The 14,222-nt window shown below is 50.4% G+C and overlaps 1 long non-coding RNA gene across 1 annotated transcript; it reads left to right on the plus strand.

The window, feature by feature from the left end:
* The first annotated feature begins 6,521 nt into the window (after positions 1 to 6,521).
* Positions 6,522 to 7,541, plus strand: LOC125534916. The gene is made up of 2 exons (XR_007294556.1): positions 6,522 to 6,605; positions 7,295 to 7,541. It is a non-coding gene; the product is annotated as an uncharacterized LOC125534916 (long non-coding RNA).
* Positions 7,542 to 14,222: the final 6,681 nt, after the last annotated feature.

Consider the following 14,222-nt stretch of genomic DNA (forward strand, 5'->3'; position numbering starts at 1 on the left):
CTCCAATCACGCCGCGACCACGACACCGTACACCCGCCGGGAGCAGGCGAACTCGAGGGCCGCGCTCACGGTGGCCCGAGAGCTGCTGCAGTGCAGGCTGCTGGAGGGGGGCCGCGACGTGTTGCTGGAGCAGGTGGCAGAGCTCCTGGGCTTTGCCGCCTCGGGGGCTCACCCCTTCTGCACCCAGCTCCCATCTCCAGCCCAGGGCGGCCCGCGCGGGGGCTCCGCGTGCGCCCGCGGGCTCCAAGGCTACTCCAACGCCAGCGAAGCTGTCGGCACCAGATCGGCGGCGGCGCTGCCCCCGCTCCCGGTCTACGAAGAAGAAGGACTCGACGCGACCCACGACCCCAGTGGATAGGTGCGCTACCACCCCACGGTGGGTGTGTCAAGCAGAGCCGCATGGCACACGGAGCACTATGGCATGACCTTCGGGGTGACGGCTCCAGAAGAATACGTGCCCCACATGATGGACCAAGGGCACCCTCATGAGGGCGAACAAGGCTCGCTCCTCAGCCCAAGCTGGGGGGACGAGGTGCCAGAAGCTGAGCTCTTCTAGGAGCCCCGGGACGGTCCCACTGGCCACGCTGGAGGCAACGATTATCGGGTACCGCTAATTCCTCAGGAACAGGCATACGCTAATCATGGATCGCAGGAGGTGCCGGTCGCCACAGCGAGCAGCTGCCCCGCTCCCATAGTCTCCTACCCCTCGGGAGGAGGGCACAGGGGGCTGTAGGAGAGGGACCGAGATCTGACATCACCACCGCGGCGTTCGGAGCAAGGTGTTCTCAGGAGGTAGGCCCTCTGCTGGGGAGGTGCCTTAGGGCCTGCCCTTGGCGGAGGACCCGTGGTCGTCGGGGGAACCGCTGGCGACCGCTCTACCCCATCGGCGGTGTCCTGGTTTCCGGTCGTCGTTGATGGCACTAGAGTTTGGCGCAAGGCGGGCCCCTCGTCTGGCGATATGAAGCAAGGCCAGTACCTGTGAAGAAGGCCCAGTGCCTATGAAGCTCGCCGCCCCGTGACACTCTCACGTAATAATGAGTGGGGCTGTACACGCCCCGAAGTCTCAGGGGTGCCGGCCTCAGGCCCTGGGGCTCCCTCCCACGCCCAGTGGCAGCACTTAGCTCCGCGCTGGTGAGAAGACGTCCAAGACTAGATTAGGTGCCGGACGCGACCTTTTGTCTGCTTTCATTGCTTTTCCCTTTGGTTGTCGCTTTCCCCCGCTGGATTTAAGTTGGATTCGAATTTGAGATTTGCGTGTGTTCGGGGAAGGGGTGCTTAGTCTCGTTCGAGCAATTCCTCGTGTTTTGGTTACCACTCCGCCTCAGCTGCCTCCCCTCGCGAGCCCCTCGCGAGCCGGGTCAGGCCTAGCTTGCGCGCAGCCCAGACTGCCGCCGCCGCATCCTCTCAGGAGGGTTTTTTGCTGCAGATCCTACGGATTCGATCAGGGAACACGGGATACCACAGCCTCCCACAGGCTACCTCAGGCCCCGCACGGAACGAAGGTAAAACTAGCCAACTAGCACGTCGCTTAGCCAACCACTTGGCGCGGGCGCATGGGCAATGTAACGTCTACCAATACGATGAACACAAGTTTTACATGAGGGGCTCCCCCTCCCAAAATGCTCTCACAACCATCAGGCCAAGACCTGAGTTTTATTCATGCAGGGTAAGGAAACATGAATGATGCACATTCAATCGTATGAATCCCCCAATGCGTCCTCAGGAGCACCTCCCGAACCGTTGCTGGCGTCGCTGGACTCGCCATCGCTGTCTGCGTTGCCGCCAGCGGTGTCAAGGCCGTTCACCAGGGCCGCCCTCGTCGGCGGCCACGATCATGCCATTGTTGTCCGAAGTGAAGGCCCTGACAAGAGCATCCACATTGTCTTCCACCCAGTGCGCCAGGTCGACTCGGATGGCCTGGGGGACTGGGGCGATGGCGGCGTCGAAATCGAAGTGGGGATCCATGTTCTGGAGATGGCTGAAGAGGCGAGAAAAGGCGCGCCCGAGCATGGCGCGGCTCCTCTCCACCACCAACCTGTCGGCCCTGACCGACCACGCCTCTAGCTGCGTCACCACATCGGTGAAGAACTAAAGGTTGCCGGCGTAGTTGACTGTGTGCGGCTCACCAACAGCCGCCTCGCAGATGTTGCCCAAGGCTGTGTTGGCTCTCTCCCGGAGCGTGGTGAGCATGGGGCCGTGCTCATGCTCCAGGATCCGCCGCTGACGTATCTCGTCCGCATTCTGGCGCGCGATGGCCTCAGCCTCCTCCACCCGATGGCGAAGAAGGAGCACCTCGTCCTGGGAGGTGGTTTACTCCCCTTGCGCTACCTCGAGGGCGGCCAGAAAAGCATCGGCCCGCCGCGTCGCTTCCTCCAGCTTGGCCCTCAAGGCAACAGTCCTACCTTCAGCCTCGGCCCGGATCAACCCCAGCCTCTCCTCGAACTCGCGCTCGAGGTTCAAGCGCGCCGTCGCCACCCGACGTCCGACCTCCTCCAGGACACGGGCTTCCCGTGCAGCGACATCATCCTCCGCCTGCATCACCAAGCGCTCCCTCATCTCCAGATGCTCGTACTCGCGTGCATGTTCGGCGGCTTCCAGCGTCAGCGCCTCCTCACGCTTCTGGAGCTCTGCTGGGTCGCCAGAGGCCACCCCCATCGACGCAAGGGCTGCCTCACGCAGCTCCACTTGCTCCTCCAATGAGTGGCACCGGGCCAGGAGCTCCCGAGCCCGCTCCTCCGCTGCCTCTCAGCGCCGGTCAGCTTCCCGGGCCTCCTCAGCGGCCTGAGACCGGGCCTCCCGAGAGGCCACTAGCGATGCCTTGGCCTCTTCGTCGTCAAGATTGCCACTACAAGAAATATGTCAACTTATGACCTTCTGTCAGTGACCCTCGAAGAATTGGTCATAAATTTATGACCATTTTAGACCAATTGGTCAAAAGCTATCTGGGGGGCTCCAAACCCTAAACCATTGCGACCATTTTGGTCAAAAAGGTCATAATTTCCTTACACGAAATGGTCATAAAGCAAACAACGCTAGTCCGCTGCCTTATTTCTAGTTGTTAACGACCAATATAGATGGTCATAGCCTTGTAAATTGTGGTGGGTTGCGATGACTAGGCTCCATCTCATCAGTTTTGCCTATGTGTCATGTCCATGTGGCAGTTTTTGCCCTAGGTTGTGAAGCAACCTATATTTTTGTCATTCCCAAAATTCCCAAAAAAATCTCATAAATTCTTTGGGTCATATCTTTGTCAAATATGTAAAAACCTTCCTTTCCTAGTTCAAAAATAATTCAAAAATATTCATTTTCCTATTCTGTTCAGAACAACAGTTTGTGAAGGAAGTACCACTTTGGCATGTCCAAATGGTATTCATTTTCTACAGTGCTTTCCTATGCCCAAATAACCATCCTCCACCAAATGCCAACTCAATCCATTCATTATTTTGAGCCCAGCATCAACATTCGTATTTATGTCCAGTGTGGTACTTTGTAAAGCAAGTACCACCTAGGTTCCTCCTTTTGAGGTGAAAATTTGTGAAGACGGTATTCTTAGTAACTGATCGTCCTCAGCCAAAACTCACGCCCATTAGCCATGTGCATTTCCCGTACCGCAAATCAAACACTTGGCTGCTTATTCATGTTTGAGCATCGATCGGTCTCCTCATGAGAATCTTATGTTGTGATTTTCTTCCTAGCACCTACCTGGGGAGTGCCCAACCCACTAGACATGCCTAGGCTGCCCAGAACACATGGTAACGCCACGGTCACGCGGTGACCACGCGGCGGGCATGCGAGCTTACGCGCTCTAGAGTTGGGGCCCTTGGCCACCGTCCAAACCTCGATGTCTCACCATCAAACCATGTATTTCTGATTAAATAGATACTTATTTACCTAGAAATGATTTTTAGAAAAATAAATAGCAAACTATGAGGCAGCTGCAGTTCAAATTTGACCCGCTTCCAACTGAATCGGCGGGAATTTGTCTTTTTCACCAGAGGTGGATCAAAACTTTTGGCACCCAACCATTTTGTCAATTGTGCATTAAATATGTCCTAATATTTTATAAAAATGATTTGGTACAATTTTGCAACAAATATATGGTAGGTCCTTCACAAAAAAAGTTCATTTCAGGCACTCAGAAAATGGAAAATGGTTTTTTCGTCCAAAGAAAATGAAAACTTCCTTAGGCAACATTGTTTGCCATTCCAATATGCACCCTTGTGCATAATATGAGATCATTTGAACAAACTATGCCATGAATGTGGCCATAAGATTGATCATGTGGCTTGAAAGCCATGAATCTTCACACTTGATAGCTCATTTCTGAGAACACTTTTTTAAAATAATTACCGTATTACAAGTTTATTATTTTTCCTGGAAACTTAGTCACATATAATGACACAATGCGAAGGTTTTCCAATTTTTTGATTTTTTTTGAATTTTTTATGCCTGTTTCAAAATGCGGTCAAAACGGCGGGCTTGACCGTTCCTAGCTAGTGGTTGAATCTTGGAAAATTTTTGATGTTTCTCTGATTAAATAGATACTTATGTACCTAGAAATGATTTTTGGAAAAAATAAATAGCAAACTATGAGGCAGCTGTAGTTCAAATTTGACCCGCTTCCAACTGAACCGGCGGGAATTTGTCTTTTTCACCAGAGGTGGATCAAAACTTTTGGCACCCAAGCATTTTGTCAATTGTGCATTAAATATGGTCTAGTATTTTATAAAAATGATTTGGTACAATTTTGCAACAAATATATGGTAGGTCCTTCACAAAAAAACCTCATTTCGGGCACTCGAAAAATGGAAAATGAATTTTCCGTGCAAAGAAAATGAAAACTCCCTTTGGCAACATTGTTTGGAATTCCAAGATGCACCCTTGTGCACAATATGAGATCATTTGAACAAACTATGCCATGAATGTGACCATGAGATTGAGCGTTTGGGTTGAAATCCATGAATCTTCACACATGATATCTCATTTCTGAGAACACTTTTTTTAAAATAATTACCGTATTACAAGTTTATTATTTTTCCTGGAAACTTGGTCACATATAATGACACAATGCAAAGGTTTTCCAATTTTTTGATTTTTTTTGAATTTTTTATGCTCGTTTCAAAATGCGGTCAAAACGGCGGGCTTGACCGTTCCTAGCTAGTGGTTGAATCTTGGAAAACTATTGATGTTTCTATGATTAAATAGATACTTATGTACCTAGAAATGATTTTTGGAAAAAATAAATAGCAAACTATGAGGCAACTATAGTTCAAATTTGATCCGCTTCCAACTGAATCGGCAGAAATTTGTCTTTTTCACGAGAGGTGGATTAAAAGTTTTGACACCCAACCATTTGGTTATTTGTACATTAAATATGGTCTAGTATTTTATAAAAATGATTTAATACAATTTTGCAACAAATATTTGGTATGTTCTTCACAAAAAAACTAATTTTGAGCACTCGAGAAATGGAAAATGAATATTTCATGCAACGAAAATGAAAAATTTCTTAGGCAACATTGTTTTTCATTCAAGATACAAACTTGTGCATAATGTGAGACCATTTTTTGATTTTTTTCATGTGTAAAAGTAGAAGAAAAACAAAAGGAAAAACACAATTATATGTGCTCTATTCTCATTTGTGGGTTTAGTTGTCACACGGATCGATGACATGGCGCCCATCCATCCATCCAACTCTCCACCTCTCCATCCAGCCATCCATCCGCAGCCCAAACCCTAACCCGCACCCACACTCCTCCTCCCTCAGCTCCTCACCGCCGCCACCTCCTCCCAGATCCCCCTGTCCCCGACCCAGACCTCCCTCTCTCTGCCATCCCACCCCCGCCGCCGACCTCCTCATCACCCCCACTACCGGCCATCCTTCCTTCCACCACCCCTCCTGTCCGAGTCGCCCCCTCGCGAACAAATCTCGCGAGCCAATTCCCCTCCCCTCCCCATACCCCCACGCGCGTGATCCAGGCAGAGATGGACGCCGCCGCCGCCGTCGCCCCCCATCCCCACCGTCGATGGCCACCACCTCCTCTCCTCGAGGCCCAGTTCAAGCAGGCGAGGCGGATTGGCAGCCTTGGCCACACCGATCTGGCGGACACAGCCTCGATCCAGAGGGAGGGATTTGGCAGCCATTGTGATGGGGGTCGCCTCCCTCCCCCTCCCCTCGTCGGAGCTCACCGGCGGGGCCCTGGGCTGGCGCGGCTCCCGTGAACAAAAGCCCGTCGCAGCATCTCACAACAGCAATCCCATCGCCCAGACCGACGCACGGCGACCTCAGCAACTCCGGCCAGGATGGTCACGGTCAGGGTGAGACCCTCTTACTCGTAGGCACCATTATCATGGGGATTAGTTCTTGTCATGTGATCTGAACTGACCATTTGGTGCTCGCGCTCGTGCAGTTCCACCAGTACGAGGTTGTCGGGAGGGGCCTGCCGACGCCGACCGAGGAGCATCCCAGGATCTACCGCATGAAGCTCTGGGCCACCAGTGAGATCCACGCCAAGTCCAAGTTCTGGTGAGGACATGATTCAAATTCGGAAGCCTCTCGAGAATGCGTGAAGAAGAGCTATGGCCAGATCCTCGCCTTCAACGAGGTGAGCTCTTCTTCCACGCTCATTTGAGTTTACTCCGTGGTTGAATTGTAGCATTGAACAGTCCCTCGTTACTGCAGTCGATATTAACAAATGCAGTGCTCGTGTCGTGGATAGCATAACCCACCTGTGTCACACCAGATTGATTTCGATGGTTTAACATAACAAGTACAACAAGTAGATAGTTTTGTTTTCACTGTGCTAGTCCTAAACCTGACTGCAAAGCACTGTACGTAGGCACTGAAAGGCAGCTGGAGGTCTTTTATGGGAGTATATACTTCTTTTATCTATTATGGGAGTATATACTTAATAGATGGAATAAAGCGAAGAGAGTGTACTTAAACAACACTTCTTTTATGGGAGTATATAACTGTATCATACAATAGCATCAGCTCATGCATTTTCAATTCCTCGTCTAGGCGATACCGAATTGTTCTGTTCATATTTGGGGTGATTCTCGTACAGAGTTGTATTTCTCTAGGATTTATGTCTACAGAAGCTACATGTAGAATTCTGGTCTCTTACATTTTTCATAGAAAGTAAAAGGGAAAAGGTTAATTTTATGTATTAACATGGCCATACTAGAAGGTTAATTTTTTTGAAACAGATATCAAGGGTAATTTGAGTTATTTGTCATCTCCAAAAGCTAAACTGTTGTAGTTCTGCTGACCAACCTGCGTGTTTCACTTCAGGTGTGAGGAGGAGCCTGTGGCTGAGACTGCATCAGCATAGATGCTGCAACCCATCACGGCGAGTTCCTCGGCCTCTGTTACGGACGATGCAGCAGTAACTCAAGACACCATTCATGACTCGTGCCACTTCTACATTTTCTTTCTCTGTTCTAGTTACTTACGTGATTTATTCCTGGTACTTGTTGCTGCTGTATTCTGATTACTTGTTGTGACCGGTATTGAGAGATTTTGGTGGTTTCTTTGAGTACATTTAACTTGTAGTTCTCAAGTATTCCTGGTTATGGTTGGTGTTTGCACCCACTCGCCTGAAATTAAATACTTCATGGGGCATGCATCTGGTTCTCTTGTTTCGAAGCTAAAGCCATTTTGTACTTACTTTTGAATGTACACATATAAGTGTCGTCCGACAGTTGCTTCTCTGCATATGCTTGCAACCACAGGCGCAAAAAGGACCATATACATACCTGTCTCTCTAAAAAGAGTAACAAGCGTACTAATGCTTTAAAGGCCAAACAGAAATCAGTTAGCATGTATGTATCAGTATATACAGCTTTTGTACACTTGTCGTTTGCATATTTAGTTCTGTTTGATTTAGTTCTGTTCTATACTATTGATAACTATCCTGTCAATACATGCTTGTTCCGTAACTTGTTGTCTCGATTGTTCAAATGATAATTACGTTGTGTTCAATTGATGTCCTGCTAGCTGCTACTACTAATTTTTACTGCCATGATGTTGATACTTCTTAGAATATGTTCAGTGCCTTAATTCTAGTAGTATTTGTTATCGAAAACATGATTGTATTGTGAGCCATCAAGCTCTTGGAGTCTTCTTAGAGCTTCCTGGTATTTACCTTTTTCCACCAATATAATATTTGCTACTATTTACTCCTCATGGTTGCTACTGTTATCCATGCCCTCATGCTTTAGGATCGACTCCTAGCTGCTTGTGTATCTATTTATTATTCTGTTAATTATTCTTTTCCTAGCTGTTCTCTGTTGGAAGGTATTGCTTTCATTTTGAATTGGCGGCCATGATAACGGTCATTTTCATTCTTCTACAGGAGCTCTAGGTTGAAGAAGTTAAAAGAAGGGAACGCTTCATCTTTGATATGGAAGGTAAATGCCATTTCAGAATCACTGCTGTAATTTTCATTTTTCAAGAAGAATTGGTTGATCTGCATGGCAAATGCATGATGATTAGGAATATGATCATGTCTCCTGTAGAATTGGATTTCTCTGGTCGTTCCGTAAACTAAATTTGGTTCAGTTAAAAAACTGCACTACCTGACAGTTTTGGGAAGCGAGCTTCTAACTGAAAAACGAGTTTGTTATGCTCATAATTTCAAGTTGGCCTCTACATATGAGTTGTAAAGCATGCTCTAAGGTTTCCGTAGAGTACTCGTTTGTCTCGTTTGGATGTATGGTTTGAGAGCAGCCGTCTATTTAGTTTGCTGTCCAGAAATATAGTACAGTTTAATGTCGGTGGTGGTCTTGTCTTAGATAGATTCTGTAGTGTATTAATCTCACTGGGTAGAGTGGCCTACTTGCACACTTTTATTGACTCATTGGTTACTGATTACTTTCGAGCGAGTAACACATGTCTCAAGCAACTGTAGTATTCCTTTCCCTGAATTGCTCCCTTGTTTTGCTGTGGCCGTATGCTCCGTGGTCAATGATGCGTGCTGTATACATATTAAAACCAAAATTGGAGTTGTTTTAGTTGTGCATATTAGAACTGAATTATGCTCTGTTTTGCTGTAGTTGTATGCTCTTATTGCTAAATTGTTTAGTGGGTTGTTCAAACTAAACTCGTCTAGTCAGCTTGCTATGATGTATTGTATATTACTGTACTTCAGACGTCTTGTAGAATTTGGTGTGGCAATACATCTGAAGTACAGTAATATACAATACATCATAGTACAGTAATATACAATATCTTGCTATGAAAGATTGTAGAATTCTTTTAGTTGCTGCTTCTCATGTATACATCAGTTGTTGTGATTACATCTTCATTACATTATAGACATCTGCATTTCTGTGAAATTTTGTTAAATATATATTTTCTAGATTGTCTATAAACTAAACCTGGAGGTTTGAATATCTACTCCAGGAATGAAGATGGTACTCTAATGCCTTTGTGTTCACCCTTTTACAGGAGCTCCAGGCGTAGGAAATTTCAAGTTCGAAGCGGCGTGTAGCCTAGCAGCAAAGATTTGTTCTGTTTGACTGTAATAAACTGTAAATATTATAGTACTGCAATAGTAGGCATATCTGGGTTGTAATAGACTATGCATAGATTGTAATAGACTATGTACAGTAGCTCCAGGCCTAAGAAATTCTACATTTTTTCTGTTCTATTTAAAATATGGATTATTTGTGTGATTTGAAGACATGTGAAATGGAAACCTGATTAGTGGGCCCATTTGTGAAAATAATCTAAACAATGCTCACATTTTTGACATGTGGGACCAATATAGGAGATTATGACAAGTGGGACCCATCTGACTTATGGGACCAGATTGAAAAATATATATTGAAAAACTAAAAAGGCCATGGCCCAAAGTATAAAAAAGGCCAAATTGTTGGGCCAGGCCCATGTAGCTAGACAAAATTCATAGAAAAAATATACAGTAAAAAGGCCGAATTGTTGGGCTAAGCCCATGTAGAAAACCGAATTGGACCGGGCTGAATCTTGTGCCACATCAGCTTACCACGCTGGATGCCTACGTGGCCTGGGGAGGTTGCTAGTGACCAAAATGCCACAGTAGACATATTTTGGTCATAAACATCAATGACCTTCTCACAGAGAAGGTCGCTATAGTCAGTTTACGACCGCTAGCTTTTGACCTTCTGTTTTTGGTCACAAAAAGGTTGTAAATGGAAATTTGTGACCTTTCAGTGACCAATAGTCAAGGTCATAAGTTGACATATTTCTTGTAGTGTGCGCTGATGGCGCGCAAGGGCGATGGCGCCCTCCAGCTCGCGCCTCTCTGCAGCCAGGCGCAGGCCCTTGGCCTCAAGGCGCGTGTCTTCATCAGCAAGCTCCTCACCGAGCAGGTTCACCGCGTCAGCCGCCCTTCGAAGGAATCCTTGGCGAAGAGCGCGATGCTCCCGGACGCGCTCGAGCACGTCTTCCATACCATCATCTGCCCCAAGCAAGCGTCGGGGGCCACGAATCAGCACACCCCCTCCGGGCAGGGGGCTGGGGGCTGGCCCCCTCGCGACGGCCGGGCACGCCACGCCAGAAGCCCGGCCTGGAGCCGGCCCGTCCACAGAGGAAGAGCGTAGGGAGTACCTCAGCCAATCGCAGTCCACGACCAGGCGAGAAGCCCACGGCAGGCTGGCTATGCCACGAGAAGGCTCGCGAGGTGCGTAGGGCCTCGATGCGCCTCAGGACGGTTCGCCTCTCCGATCGCCCTCACCACAAGGGCTCTGCTGCTCGGAGCGCTTGAGGACGGTAGAGGGGGCGAAGCCAAGGGGGGCGGCACCTCAGCCATCTCCGCGAGCTCGGCTGGAAGGGGCCTGCGGAGCAAGGATCAGTAAAAGCAACAGAAGGATCGGGAGCTGGAAAAGGAGAAGGCTTACTCGTCAGTGGCGAAGTACTTCCTATGCTTCAGCAGGCGACAAGGGTAATCAACGCCCAGTGCCTCCCTTCTCTTCCGGAGGGCCTCAAAGTCCACACGGAAGCGGCCCAAGAGTTGAGCGCAGGGATCAACCTGCGACGAGGATGGAGCGTCAAGGCAATCCGTGTCAGGGGCACCTGCCTGATGCGCACTGCCAGTCGCCTCGCCAAGAGAAGCGGCTGGAGCCTCAGGGGCCTCAGCCGCAGGCGCTGGGGGCAGCTGCTTGCCGCCCTCAGCCTCAGCGGCATGGGCCCCAAGATCTGCTCCCTCATGAGCATCGCCCGACGCTGCCACCCTGCCGGGAGCCCCCTCGGCCTCTGGCGCCTCATGCCTCCCTGCTCCGCCACTTGAGGAAGAGTCGCCTTGGCCGACTGGAAGGGCAGTCACCGTCATTGGGTTCTCGCGAGGCCCTTGGAGGCCGGCGGGGCGCGGCCCCGACTCATCAAAGATGGGCATCTGATTCACAAAATCGCCCCTGTTCTGGCAGAGGTACAGCAAGGCCCCTCCTTGCTGGATGCTGCCAGGGTTGGGGTCCCCAGTCAGGATCAAGAGCATTGTCCTCAGCACTTCAGGCATCAGGTCCTCTTCCTGGAGCCTCATACGATCATCGCGCCCGCTGAAGGCCCACATCGAGCGGGAGTGGCGTCGGAGAGGAGAAATGCGGCGTAGCAGGAACTCCTTCACCACCTTGGGCGCTGTCATGCCAAGCGACCTCAAGAATGCGAGGCGGTGCCAGACGAAGACGAGCCGGGGGCTCTCGAGCGTCTCCTGGCCCCAGCCCGAATTGGGGACAGCAGGCGAAGTTGGCTCCGATAGCAGGGGGCTGGACACCCCTACATCCACATACAGCCACCACTCGTGGAACCCAGCCGCAGGCGGAGGGAGCCTGAAGTCAATCCCTGAGGCCGCTGTCTCAGGCACGGCAGGGAAGCTCACGCACGCCGAGCATTGGGTAGGGTCGACAAGGCGCAGAGAGAAGAAGTGGCGCAGCAAGGCAACCGAAGGAAGGATGCCCATCATTGCCTCGCAAACAAAGGCGAAGACCGAAAGAAGGGTGATGGATTCAGGACCCAGATGCATCATGTGGATCTGATAGTGGGAAAGCACGGCATTGAAGAAATCAGAAAAGGGGGGAACCAGACCCGCCCACAGGGCGTCGGCAAAATACTGGACCTCGGTGGCTATCCTGTCGATGGAGAAGTGAGACGCGGGCCAGGCCGTCGTCCTCCCGCATTCGTTGAAGATAGTGGCCAGAGCCGAGCTGACCTTGCCCAAGCCCTCTCGATTGATCGACTGGTCGACGGCGGGGGCCGCCAACGGTGGCGAGCGAGGCGGAGGCATGGGTTTCTTCCCTCTTCCCTTCTTCGTCGGATCCATGGCGATGGGAAGGGGGGGAGGTTTGAGATTGGGTTGAAAACAGAAGCTGGAGTTCGAGAGGAGGAAGGATAGAGGGCGCTCGAGCAACAGAAAGGGGAACGGCTGTGTACGACTACGAGTCCTCCTAGCATGGCGCAAAATAAGGGGGGCATGGGGGAATAGTGCCGCCCACGCCCAATCAACCGCCACGCGGCGCCCAAGGCTGCAGGCTGTTAGGGCCCGCGGCGCTTCGGTCTTGCCCTTTCGCCTCCCTGCACGACCAAGTCCAGGCGCGCCTCGGGCCCGGGGGCTACTGTCCGCGTTCTGGGAACGGGGGTCCCAGACTTGCCTGCCTGCGGCCTGCGGCGTGGCTCAAAGGGGGGCCCGGCACGGCCCATCTTCATCAACACAAACCCAAGACCCTCGCGAGGGGCCAAGCCTCGCGGGGCGGACGACATGGAGCTTCCTCAGGCACGGCCTCATCAGGCTGGCTCATGAGGAGGCAGAGAGATCAAGGTGGGGTACCTCACGAGGTGCCCGTGACGCAAGCCATGATGACCAAGGGTGCCAGGCAGGCGCCAGCCCGCGCAGTGTCCTCCTTTCCTCTTTGGTGCAAAGGGAGCAAGCGCAGGCGAGAGCATCAAGCAAAGACACCCGTTTTGGTGCAACGAGACCAAGACCAGCCCAATGGCAGGGAGGAAGTCATTGTGGAGCCGAAGCCAGCGTCACCACCAGAGCCTTTGGCAGGCGAGGACCAACTTTAGTCAGGATAAGTGTACCCGATGTTCCCCTTCAAAATGGCCAATTGTTGGCGCCCTTCCCGCTCAATATTTGGGAAGAGGCCCAGGGCCTTTGCCTATAAATAGGACTAGCCACCCCCAGGGGATGAAAGAGACGGGGGGGGGGGGAGAAGAAGAGATCATCGGGATAGAGAGAGAGAGAGAGATCAGATCAACGAGATAAGATCAGATCGGCAAGAGAGAGAGAAGGGTGACTGAACTCCTCCAAGCAGTTCATCACCCCAGCCAAGAACAAACCCTCGCGAGGCTGTTCTTCCTTGTATTGCTCATCATCATCAGCCCAAGAGGCAATCCACCAAACCACACTGGAGTAGGGTATTACACCACAACGGTGGCCCGAACCAGTATAAACCCTGTGTCTCTTGTGTTGTTCTTTCCATAGCTTAGATCTTAGCGAGGCGGTGGGGTGCAGGTAGGTAGAAGGCGAAATCTCTGTGCGCACCCCAGTGTTCGAACCTCAAGGGTCTGCCGGAACCCGAAATCCGACAACCACAACCTACTACATGTCTACTTGCAAAAGCTTCAGAAGGCTGGCTATGGCATCGATGACTTGGTCATGCTGGCATGAGGAATCTGAACACGCTCGCAAAGAAAAAGCATGTCATCGGCATTGAAAATGTCAAATTCCTCAAGGATCACCTATGCGGAGCCTGTGAAGCTGGAAAGATGACCAAGGCCAAGCATCCAGCGAAGACTATCATGACTACTACTCGACCATTTGAATTGCTTCACATGGATCTCTTTGGCCCTACTCACTATGCCACATTTACCAATGTTGCATCCTTATATGGCTTTGTCATTGTTGATGATTACTCTCGATATACATGGGTCCATATTATCACTTACAAAACTGAAGTGCAGGAAGTCTTCAAACGATTTTCCTTGAGGGCTTCAACCAACTTTGGTGTGAAGATCAAGCACATCAGGAGTGATAATGGAATTGAGTTCAAGAACACTGGCCTTGATGACTATCTTGATGAACTTGGTATTACTCATGAGTTATCTGCTCCTTATACTCCTCAGCAAAATGGCGTCGTGGAGTGCAAGAACATGACTCTTGTTGAGATGGCCCGCACGATGCTTGATGAGTACAATACGCCTCCTCGCTTCTGGCCTGAGGCAATTGATACTGCGTGCCACATCATCA

Source organism: Triticum urartu, chromosome 1 (genome assembly GCF_003073215.2).
Source record: "Triticum urartu cultivar G1812 chromosome 1, Tu2.1, whole genome shotgun sequence".
In the NCBI taxonomy this organism is placed as follows: domain Eukaryota; kingdom Viridiplantae; phylum Streptophyta; class Magnoliopsida; order Poales; family Poaceae; genus Triticum; species Triticum urartu.